At 46.1% G+C, this 11,614-nt stretch overlaps 1 long non-coding RNA gene across 1 annotated transcript; it reads right to left on the bottom strand.

Moving 5' to 3' along the window:
* Positions 1 to 5,609: 5,609 nt before the first annotated feature.
* LOC144391281 (uncharacterized) lies at positions 5,610 to 6,046 on the bottom strand. The gene is made up of 2 exons (XR_013455194.1): positions 5,859 to 6,046; positions 5,610 to 5,762 (listed from the first exon to the last, which is right to left on the bottom strand). It is a non-coding gene; the product is annotated as an uncharacterized LOC144391281 (long non-coding RNA).
* Positions 6,047 to 11,614: the final 5,568 nt, after the last annotated feature.

Genomic DNA, 11,614 nt, shown 5'->3' with positions numbered 1-11,614 from the left:
CATCTACAACTCTACATCTACAACTCTACATCTACAACTCTACATCTACAACTCTACATCTACAACTCTACATCTACAACTCTGCATCTACAACTCTGCATCTACAACTCTGCATCTACAACTCTGCATCTACATCTCTGCATCTACAACTCTACGTCTACAACTCTACGTCTACAAATCTACAACTCTACAACTCTCTACATCTACAACTCTACATCTCTACAACTCTACATCTACAACTCTCTACGTCTCTACAACTCTCTACATCTCTACCTCTGCATCTACAACTCTGCATCTACAACTCTCTACATCTACAACTCTACATCTACATCTCTGCATCTACATCTCTGCATCTACATATCTACATCTACAACTCTCTACATCTACAACTCTCTACATCTACAACTCTACATCTACAACTCTACATCTACAACTCTACATATCTGCATCTACAACTCTGCATCTACATCTCTGCATCTACAACTCTCTACATCTACAACTCTACATCTACAACTCTACATCTACAACTCTATCTCTACATCTACAACTCTACATCTACAGCTCTCTACAACTCTGCATCTACATCTCTGCATCTACATCTCTGCATCTACATCTCTGCATCTACATCTCTGCATCTACAACTCTGCATCTACAACTCTACATCTACAACTCTGCATCTACAACTCTACATCTCTACAACTCTACATCTCTACAACTCTACTGTCACGTATTGCCTCCACTGGAAAAGACCCAAACGCAGATTTGTTAGTCACCATGTATTTTATTCGTGAAAAGGAGGCACCGGACTAGGAGGTGACGGGGTGGTGACGGCGGTCCCGGATTCCAGAGGTGGGGGAAAAACAGTGAGCGGGATTCCCGGGGAGGTGCGTGGGCCATGCGGCCCGTTCAGGTGCCTGGGTGAAAAGAGGAAGACAGGACACTGGTTAGTTTTAGAACAGCGGCCTCTGACTTCTTGCTGTTCTTCGACCTGAGTTATCGGTCTGACTCACAAACAAGACTAACAATCCGCGGGGAAGAGGCTTCGGGGCCGCTCCTAAATACCTCCCCTGATTGGAAGGCAGCAACAGGTGGGTGATTGTGGATGAGACGCAGCTGGGCCCTGCTCTCACCTCCGTGCTGACGTCCGGCCCCCTCGAGTGCTGGTTGGTGCCAACACACCGACGCCTCCTGAGGGTGGCGACCTGACAGTACCCCCTCTCCGACGGGTGTCTCCAGACACCCCACCAGGCCTGTCTGGCCGACGGCGATGGTAGTCCCTCACCATGACGGCGTCCAGGATCTGGCGGCGGGGAATCCAGCACCGCTCCTCTGGACCAAAACCCTCCCAATCCACTAGGTATTGGGTTCCCCGGCCCCGGCGTCTGGAGTCCAGAATCCTACGCACTGTGTAAGCCGGAGCACCGTCAATGATCCGTGGTGGGGGGGGTCGCGGGGGAGGGGGCAGGAGGGGGCTGAGGAGGACCGGTTTAAGACGGGACACGTGGAAAGTGGGGTGAACACGAAGGGACCTAGGTAACTTCAATCGGACCGCAACCGGGTTGATGACCCCTTCAATTACGAACGGGCCAATGAATCTCTGAGACAGTTTTCTAGACTCCGTCCTCAGTGGAAGGTCTTTAGTGGACAGCCAGACCTTGTCACCTACTTTGTAGGTCGGGGCGGCCGTCCGGTGGCGGTTGGCATGCCGTTGGTAATGCTCAGAGGAGCGGAGCAAGGCCGCGCGGACTCGATGCCAGGTTCGGTGACAGCGACGGATGTGACTGTGTACGGAGGGCACGGCGATGTCTCTCTCCTGGGATGGGAAAAGGGGAGGTTGATAGCCGTACAAACATTGAAAAGGGGACATACCTGTTGCGGAAGAGGGCAAGGTGTTGTGCGCATATTCTGCCCAGTAGATTTGGGAGGCCCAGGACCCGGGATTAGCAGACACTAGACATCGAAGAGATATCTCCAGTTTCTGGTTAGCTCTCTCTGCCTGACCATTGGTCTGTGGATGGTATCCCGAGCACAGACTGACTGTGGCCCCAATGGCCCTACAGAAGGCTCTCCAGACAGCCGAGGAAAATTGGGGCCCCCGGTCCGAGACCAGGTCACAAGGCAACCCATGTATGCGAAACACCTCCTTGACAAGGATAGAGGCCGTCTCCTTTGCTGACGGGAGCTTGGGGAGTGGAACGAAATGGGCATACTTGCTGAAACGATCAACCACGGTGAGTACAACTGTGTTACCTTCTGACGGGGGTAGTCCGGTCACGAAGTCCAGTGCCACATGAGACCATGGGCGTCGTGGTATGGGCAGGGGGCGTAAAAATCCGACGCTAGGTCTATTAGATACCTTATTTTGTGCGCACACTTGGCAAGCTGCGACGTATCCCTTTGTGTCGTCAGCCATGGTTGGCCACCAGAACCGTCTCCTTAGAAATGCCATGGTCCGAGCCACTCCGGGATGGCACGTCAGCCTTGAGCCATGAGCCCACTGCAGGACATTAGTTCTCACATTATCTGGCACAAATAGCCGGCCCGGAGGCCCATTACCTGGCCCCGGGTTGACTCTGAGGGCAGAGGTTACCTCGTCTTCTATTCTCCACAGGGCTGCCCCGACCAAGCAGTGTTTGGGGACGATGGTGTCCGGCTCTCGCCCCTCCTCCTCTCTGGAAAACACTCTAGATAGGGCGTCTGGTTTGGTGTTACGTGATCCAGGTCTGTAAGTCAGGGAGAAGGAAAAAAGTCCAAAAAACAGGGCCCACCTGGCTTGACGTGAGTTGAGGCGTTTCGCTGACCGGATGTACTCGAGATTCTTATGGTCTGTCCAAACCACAAACAGTAGTTCCGCACCCTCCAACCAATGACGCCATTCCTCTAGGGCGACCTTGACGGCCAGTAGCTCACGGTTGCCCACATCGTAATTGCGCTCGGCCGGGGACAACCGACGCGACAAGTAAGCACAGGGGTGGAGCTTACCGTCCGTCGCGGTGCGTTGGGATAACACCGCTCCCAGCCCCACGTCAGAGGCATCCACCTCGACAACAAACTGCCGGCACGGATCAGGTTGGGCAAGGATGGGAGCAGACGTGAACCGCCTCTTGAGTTCCCCAAACGCCCCCTCTGCTTCTGGGGTCCACACGTAGGGTTTGCTACAGGAGGTAAGTGCAGTAAGGGGAGCGGCGACACTACTGTAATCCCGAATAAACCGTCGGTAAAAGTTAGCAAACCCTAAGAACCTCTGAAGTTGCTTTCTCGTGTCGGGCCTAGGCCATCCAAGTACTGCCTCCACCTTAGCTGGATCCATCCTCACCTGTCCCTCAGAAATGACGTAGCCCAGGAATGAAACAGTGTCGGCATGAAATTCACATTTCTCCGCTTTGGCATATAATTTGTTCTCCAGGAGACGTTGTAGCACCAGGCGGACATGTTGAATGTGTTCGGTGGGGTCTCTAGAAAATATGAGGATGTCATCAAGATACACAAATACGAAACGTCCCAACATGTCTCTGAGCACGTCGTTAACCAGCCCCTGAAATACCGCTGGGGCATTAGTCAATCCAAACGGCATGACTTGATATTCAAAATGCCCCAACGGTGTGTTAAATCCTGTCAACCACTCGTCTCCCTTACGAATTCTCACCAAGTGGTATGCATTACGCAAGTCTAACTTAGTGAAGATTGTGGACCCTTGAAGTGCATCAAAGGCCTCGTTCATGAGTGGTAACGGATACTTATTCTTGATGGTTATCTCGTTTAAACCGCGATAGTCAATACATGGCCGGAGGGAACCGTCCTTCTTGGTGACAAAAAAAAAACCTGCTCCCAATGGAGACGAAGAGGGACGGATGAGCTCGGCGGCGAGCGACTCCTTAATGTATTTCTCCATGGCTACCCGTTCCGGTTTAGAGATGCTGTACAGACGACTACTGGGGAACGTGGAACCAGACTTTAATTCAATCGCGCAGTCGTACGGGCGGTGAGGTGGAAGTGATGAGGCCCGATTCTTACTGAAAACCTCCCCCAGGTCATGGTAGTCAGTGGGGACGAGGGATAGGTCAGCCGCGCATTGGGTGGATCCCTGGCTGTTCTCTAGTCTCGGACTTGCAGACCGCAGGCAATGAGCATGACAAAACTTACTCCAGTTGGTTATCCTAGCCTCTGGCCAGTCGATTACCGGATTGTGTTTAACCAACCACGTAAGTCCTAGAACGATCGGAATCTTAGGGGAGGAAATAATTAACAGGCTGATCTCTTCCTGGTGGTTACCTGAAATAAATAGCTTAACGGGCTCGGTTCGGCTGGTGATCTTGGCCAGCAGCCTGCCGTCAAGAGTAGCAGCCTCAACAGCCCCCTCCAGAGGAGTGGTGTTGAGGCCCAGTTGTCTCACCACATCAGCATCAATAAAACTGTCGTCTGCCCCAGAATCGATTAAAACTTGAAATCGAAAAGACTGACCTTTTGTTGAGAGCGTGGCGTGCAGTGGTGCTCTGGGCCGGGGGTTGGGAGATATGGGTACTTGGCTCGCTAGTATTCTCTCCACATCTAGCGAGCCCTCCTGTTTGATGAGCGCCGAGGACAGGAGGAACGGTAGTGTCCTTGTAGCCCGCAGAAAAGACAGCTGTTGTTGTCAAACCGGCGCCGCCGCTCCTCTTCGTCAAGGTGATATCGGCCTAGTTGCATGGGCTCATGCTCGGGCCTCTCTTCATTGTTGGTCCCCGCTGGTGATCTGGCGTTGTACCTGGGAGGTCCCCCTCCAACAGAATATGAGGTTGCTACCCTTCGGGGGAGGGGTGACTCGCTGCGCCTCCTTTCTCTCTGTCGCTCCCGGCATCGGTTATCTACCCGAATCGCCAATTGAACCAGATCCTCTAAAGTCTCTGGTTCAGGGTATGAAACCAATTCGTCCTTGATCTGGCTACTTAATCCGTTATAAAAAACAGATTCTAAGGCCTCATCGTTCCATCCGCTTTCAACGGCTAGCGTCCGGAACTCAATGGCGTAGTCTGCGACGCCTCGGGTACCTTGCCGCAGCGCGTGTAGTCTCTTGGATGCGTCTCTACCACGCACTGGGTGGTCAAATAATTTACGCATCTCTGAGGTGAACATTGGGTAGGTACTTGCCACATTACTCTGTGTCTCCCATACCGCTGAGGCCCACTCTAAGGCTTTTCCACGTAGCAGTCCAATCACAAAAGCAATCTTTGACCCGTCCGTGGCGAATGAAGTTGGTTGTTGGTCGAAGACCAACCCACATTGTAGTAGGAAGGCTCGACAGCTGCCGAGGTTGCCATCGTACCTCTCCGGGGTAGGAACCTGTGGCTCCCGATGGTAGGGAGGGACTGGCACTGGCGGTGTTTGAGCAGGATCTGGAGCCGGAGCCGGAGGACCAACCGGGGCGCTGAGTCGGTGTTGTATCCCGGCGACACTGGTTGAGAGCTCCTGTAGTCCCTTCATGATCTCCTGAAGTGCTAGGCTGTGTTGATCTAGCAGGGCTCCTTGATTGGTGACGGCCCCGCGGACAGATTGTAGATCTGCTGGGTCCATGTCTTTGGCCGGATTGTTCTGTCACGTATTGCCTCCACTGGAAAAGACCCAAACGCAGATTTGTTAGTCACCATGTATTTTATTCGTGAAAAGGAGGCACCGGACTAGGAGGTGACGGGGTGGTGACGGCGGTCCCGGATTCCAGAGGTGGGGGAAAAACAGTGAGCGGGATTCCCGGGGAGGTGCGTGGGCCATGCGGCCCGTTCAGGTGCCTGGGTGAAAAGAGGAAGACAGGACACTGGTTAGTTTTAGAACAGCGGCCTCTGACTTCTTGCTGTTCTTCGACCTGAGTTATCGGTCTGACTCACAAACAAGACTAACAATCCGGCGGGGAAGAGGCTTCGGGGCCGCTCCTAAATACCTCCCCTGATTGGAAGGCAGCAACAGGTGGGTGATTGTGGATGAGACGCAGCTGGGCCCTGCTCTCACCTCCGTGCTGACGTCCGGCCCCCTCGAGTGCTGGTTGGTGCCAACACACCGACGCCTCCTGAGGGTGGCGACCTGACATCTACATCTACATCTACATCTCTACATCTACAACTCTGCATCTACATCTACAACTCTACATCTACATCTCTACAACTCTGCATCTACAACTCTGCATCTACATCTCTACATCTACAACTCTACAACTCTGCATCTACAACTCTACATCTACAACTCTATATATCTACATCTACAACTCTATCTCTACATCTACAACTCTACATCTACAACTCTCTACAACTCTGCATCTACATCTCTGCATCTACATCTCTGCATCTACAACTCTGCATCTACAACTCTACAACTCTGCATCTACAACTCTACATCTACAACTCTATATCTCTACATCTACAACTCTATCTCTACATCTACAACTCTAAATCTACAACTCTGCATCTACAACTCTGCATCTACATCTCTACAACTCTGCATCTACAACTCTACATCTACAACTCTCTACATCTCTACAAGTCTGCATCTACATCTCTACATCTACAACTCTACATCTACATCTCTACAACTCTGCATCTACAACTCTGCATCTACAACTCTATATCTCTACATCTACAACTCTACAACTCTGCATCTACAACTCTACATCTACAACTCTATATATCTACATCTACAACTCTATCTCTACATCTACAACTCTACATCTACAACTCTCTACAACTCTGCATCTACATCTCTGCATCTACAACTCTACAACTCTGCATCTACAACTCTATATCTCTACATCTACAACAATATCTCTACATCTACAACTCTAAATCTACAACTCTCTACAACTCTGCATCTACAACTCTCTATATCTCTACATCTACAACTCTACATCTACAACTCTACATCTACAACTCTACATCTACAACTCTCTACGTCTCTACAACTCTCTACATCTCTACCTCTGCATCTACAACTCTGCATCTACAACTCTCTACATCTCTACATCTACAACTCTCTACAACTCTGCATCTACATCTACAACTCTACATCTACATCTCTACAACTCTGCATCTACAACTCTACATCTCTACATCTCTGCATCTACAACTCTGCATCTACATCTCTACATCTACAACTCTCTAAATCTACAACTCTACATCTACAACTCTACATCTACAACTCTACATCTCTGCATCTACAACTCTGCATCTACAACTCTGCATCTACAACTCTGCATCTACAACTCTCTACATCTACAACCCTCTTCATCTACAACTCTCTACATCTACAACTCTACATCTACAACTCTCTACAACTCTACATCTACAACTCTCTACAACTCTACATCTACAACTCTCTACATCTCTACATCTACAACTCTCTACATCACTACATCTACAACTCTCTACAACTCTACATCTCTACAACTCTACATCTCTACATCTACAACTCTCTACAACTCTACATCTACATCTCTACATCTACAACTCTGCATCTACAACTCTACAACTCTGCATCTACAACTCTGCATCTCTACAACTCTGCATCTACAACTCTACATCTACAACTCTATATCTCTACATCTACAACTCTATCTCTACATCTACAACTCTACATCTACAACTCTCTAAAACTCTGCATCTACATCTCTGCATCTACAACTCTGCATCTACAACTCTACATCTACAACTCTATATCTCTACATCTACAACTCTACATCTACAACTCTATCTCTACATCTACAACTCTACATCTACGACTCTCTACATCTCTACAACTCTGCATCTACATCTCTACATCTACATCTCTACATCTACATCTCTACAACTCTACATCTACAACTCTGCATCTACAACTCTACATCTCTACATCTCTGCATCTACAACTCTGCATCTACAACTCTGCATCTACATCTCTACATCTACAACTCTCTACATCTACAACTCTACAACACTCTACATCTACAACTCTACATCTCTGCATCTACAACTCTGCATCTACAACTCTGCATCTACAACTCTACATCTCTGCATCTACAACTCTGCATCTACAACTCTGCATCTACAACTCTCTACATCTACAACTCTCTACATCTACAACTCTCTACATCTACAACTCTCTGCATCTACAACTCTCTACATCTACAACTCTCTACAACTCTACATCTGCAACTCTCTACAACTCTACATCTACAACTCTCTACAACTCTGCATCTACATCTCTGCATCTACATCTCTGCATCTACAACTCTGCATCTACAACTCTACAACTCTGCATCTACAACTCTACATCTACAACTCTATATCTCTACATCTACAACTCTATCTCTACATCTACAACTCTAAATCTACAACTCTGCATCTACATCTCTACAACTCTGCATCTACAACTCTACATCTACAACTCTCTACATCTCTACAAGTCTGCATCTACATCTCTGCATCTACATCTCTACATCTACAACTCTACATCTACATCTCTACAACTCTGCATCTACAACTCTGCATCTACAACTCTATATCTCTACATCTACAACTCTACAACTCTGCATCTACAACTCTACATCTACAACTCTATATATCTACATCTACAACTCTATCTCTACATCTACAACTCTCTACAACTCTGCATCTACATCTCTGCATCTACAACTCTCTACATCTACAACTCTACAACTCTGCATCTACAACTCTACATCTACAACTCTATATCTCTACATCTACAACAATATCTCTACATCTACAACTCTAAATCTACAACTCTCTACAACTCTGCATCTACAACTCTGCATCTACATCTCTACAACTCTGCATCTACAACTCTACATCTACAACTCTCTACATCTCTACAAGTCTGCATTTACATCTCTGCATGTACATCTCTACAACTCTGCATCTACAACTCTGCATCTACAACTCTGCATCTCTACATCTACAACTCTACAACTCTGCATCTACAACTCTACATCTACAACTCTATATCTCTACATCTACAACTCTATCTCTACATCTACAACTCTACATCTACAACTCTCTACAACTCTGCATCTACATCTCTGCATCTACATCTCTGCATCTACATCTCTGCATCTACAACTCTCTACATCTACAACTCTACATCTACAACTCTACATCTCTACATCTACAACTCTCTACAACTCTACATCTCTACCTCTGCATCTACATCTCTGCATCTACATCTCTGCATCTAAATCTCTGCATCTACAACTCTCTACATCTAAAACTCTCTACATCTACAACTCTACATCTACAAATCTACAACTCTCTACATCTCTACATCTACAACTCTACATCTACAACTCTACATCTACAACTCTACATCTACAACTCTGCATCTACAACTCTACATCTACAACTCTACATCTACAACTCTGCATCTACAACTCTGCATCTACATCTCTGCATCTACAACTCTCTACATCTACAACTCTACATCTACAACTCTACGTCTACAAATCTACAACTCTACAACTCTCTACATCTACAACTCTACATCTACAACTCTACATCTCTACAACTCTACATCTACAACTCTCTATATCTCTACATCTACAACTCTACATCTACAACTCTCTACGTCTCTACAACTCTCTACATCTCTACCTCTGCATCTACAACTCTGCATCTACAACTCTCTACATCTACAACTCTACATCTACATCTCTGCATCTACATCTCTACATCTACATATCTACATCTACAACTCTCTACATCTACAACTCTACATCTACAACTCTACATATCTGCATCTACAACTCTGCATCTACATCTCTGCATCTACAACTCTCTACATCTACAACTCTACATCTACAACTCTACATCTACAACTCTATCTCTACATCTACAACTCTACATCTACAGCTCTCTACAACTCTGCATCTACATCTCTGCATCTACATCTCTGCATCTACATCTCTACATCTACAACTCTGCATCTACAACTCTACATCTCTACAACTCTACATCTACATCTCTACATCTACAACTCTGCATCTACATCTACAACTCTACATCTACATCTCTACAACTCTGCATCTACAACTCTGCATCTACATCTCTACATCTACAACTCTACAACTCTGCATCTACAACTCTACATCTACAACTCTATATATCTACATCTACAACTCTATCTCTACATCTACAACTCTACATCTACAACTCTCTACAACTCTGCATCTACATCTCTGCATCTACATCTCTGCATCTACAACTCTGCATCTACAACTCTACAACTCTGCATCTACAACTCTACATCTACAACTCTATATCTCTACATCTACAACTCTATCTCTACATCTACAACTCTAAATCTACAACTCTGCATCTACAACTCTGCATCTACATCTCTACAACTCTGCATCTACAACTCTACATCTACAACTCTCTACATCTCTACAAGTCTGCATCTACATCTCTGCATCTACATCTCTACATCTACAACTCTACATCTACATCTCTACAACTCCGCATCTACAACTCTGCATCTACAACTCTATATCTCTACATCTACAACTCTACAACTCTGCATCTACAACTCTACATCTACAACTCTATATATCTACATCTACAACTCTATCTCTACATCTACAACTCTACATCTACAACTCTCTACAACTCTGCATCTACATCTCTGCATCTACAACTCTACAACTCTGCATCTACAACTCTATATCTCTACATCTACAACAATATCTCTACATCTACAACTCTAAATCTACAACTCTCTACAACTCTGCATCTACAACTCTCTATATCTCTACATCTACAACTCTACATCTACAACTCTACATCTACAACTCTACATCTACAACTCTCTACGTCTCTACAACTCTCTACATCTCTACCTCTGCATCTACAACTCTGCATCTACAACTCTCTACATCTACAACTCTACATCTCTACATCTACAACTCTCTACAACTCTGCATCTACATCTACAACTCTACATCTACATCTACATCTCTACAACTCTGCATCTACAACTCTACATCTCTACATCTCTGCATCTACAACTCTGCATCTACATCTCTACATCTACAACTCTCTACATCTACAACTCTACATCTACAACTCTACATCTACAACTCTACATCTCTGCATCTACAACTCTGCATCTACAACTCTGCATCTACAACTCTGCATCTACAACTCTCTACATCTACAACTCTCTTCATCTACAACTCTCTACATCTACAACTCTACATCTACAACTCTCTACAACTCTACATCTACAACTCTCTACAACTCTACATCTACAACTCTCTACATCTCTACATCTACAACTCTCTACATCACTACATCTACAACTCTCTACAACTCTACATCTCTACATCTACAACTCTACATCTCTACATCTACAACTCTATACAACTCTACATCTACATCTCTACATCTACAACTCTGCATCTACAACTCTACAACTCTGCATCTACAACTCTGCATCTCTACAACTCTGCATCTACAACTCTACATCTACAACTCTATATCTCTACATCTACAACTCTATCTCTACATCTACAACTCTACATCTACAACTCTCTACAACTCTGCATCTACATCTCTGCATCTACAACTCTGCATCTACAACTCTACATCTACAACTCTATATCTCT

Source organism: Gasterosteus aculeatus, chromosome Y (assembly GCF_964276395.1).
Source record: "Gasterosteus aculeatus chromosome Y, fGasAcu3.hap1.1, whole genome shotgun sequence".
NCBI classification, from domain to species: Eukaryota; Metazoa; Chordata; class Actinopteri; order Perciformes; family Gasterosteidae; genus Gasterosteus; species Gasterosteus aculeatus.
Note: the sequence above shows the minus strand (reverse complement) of the source record. Positions and strands in the feature narration are given on the sequence as shown.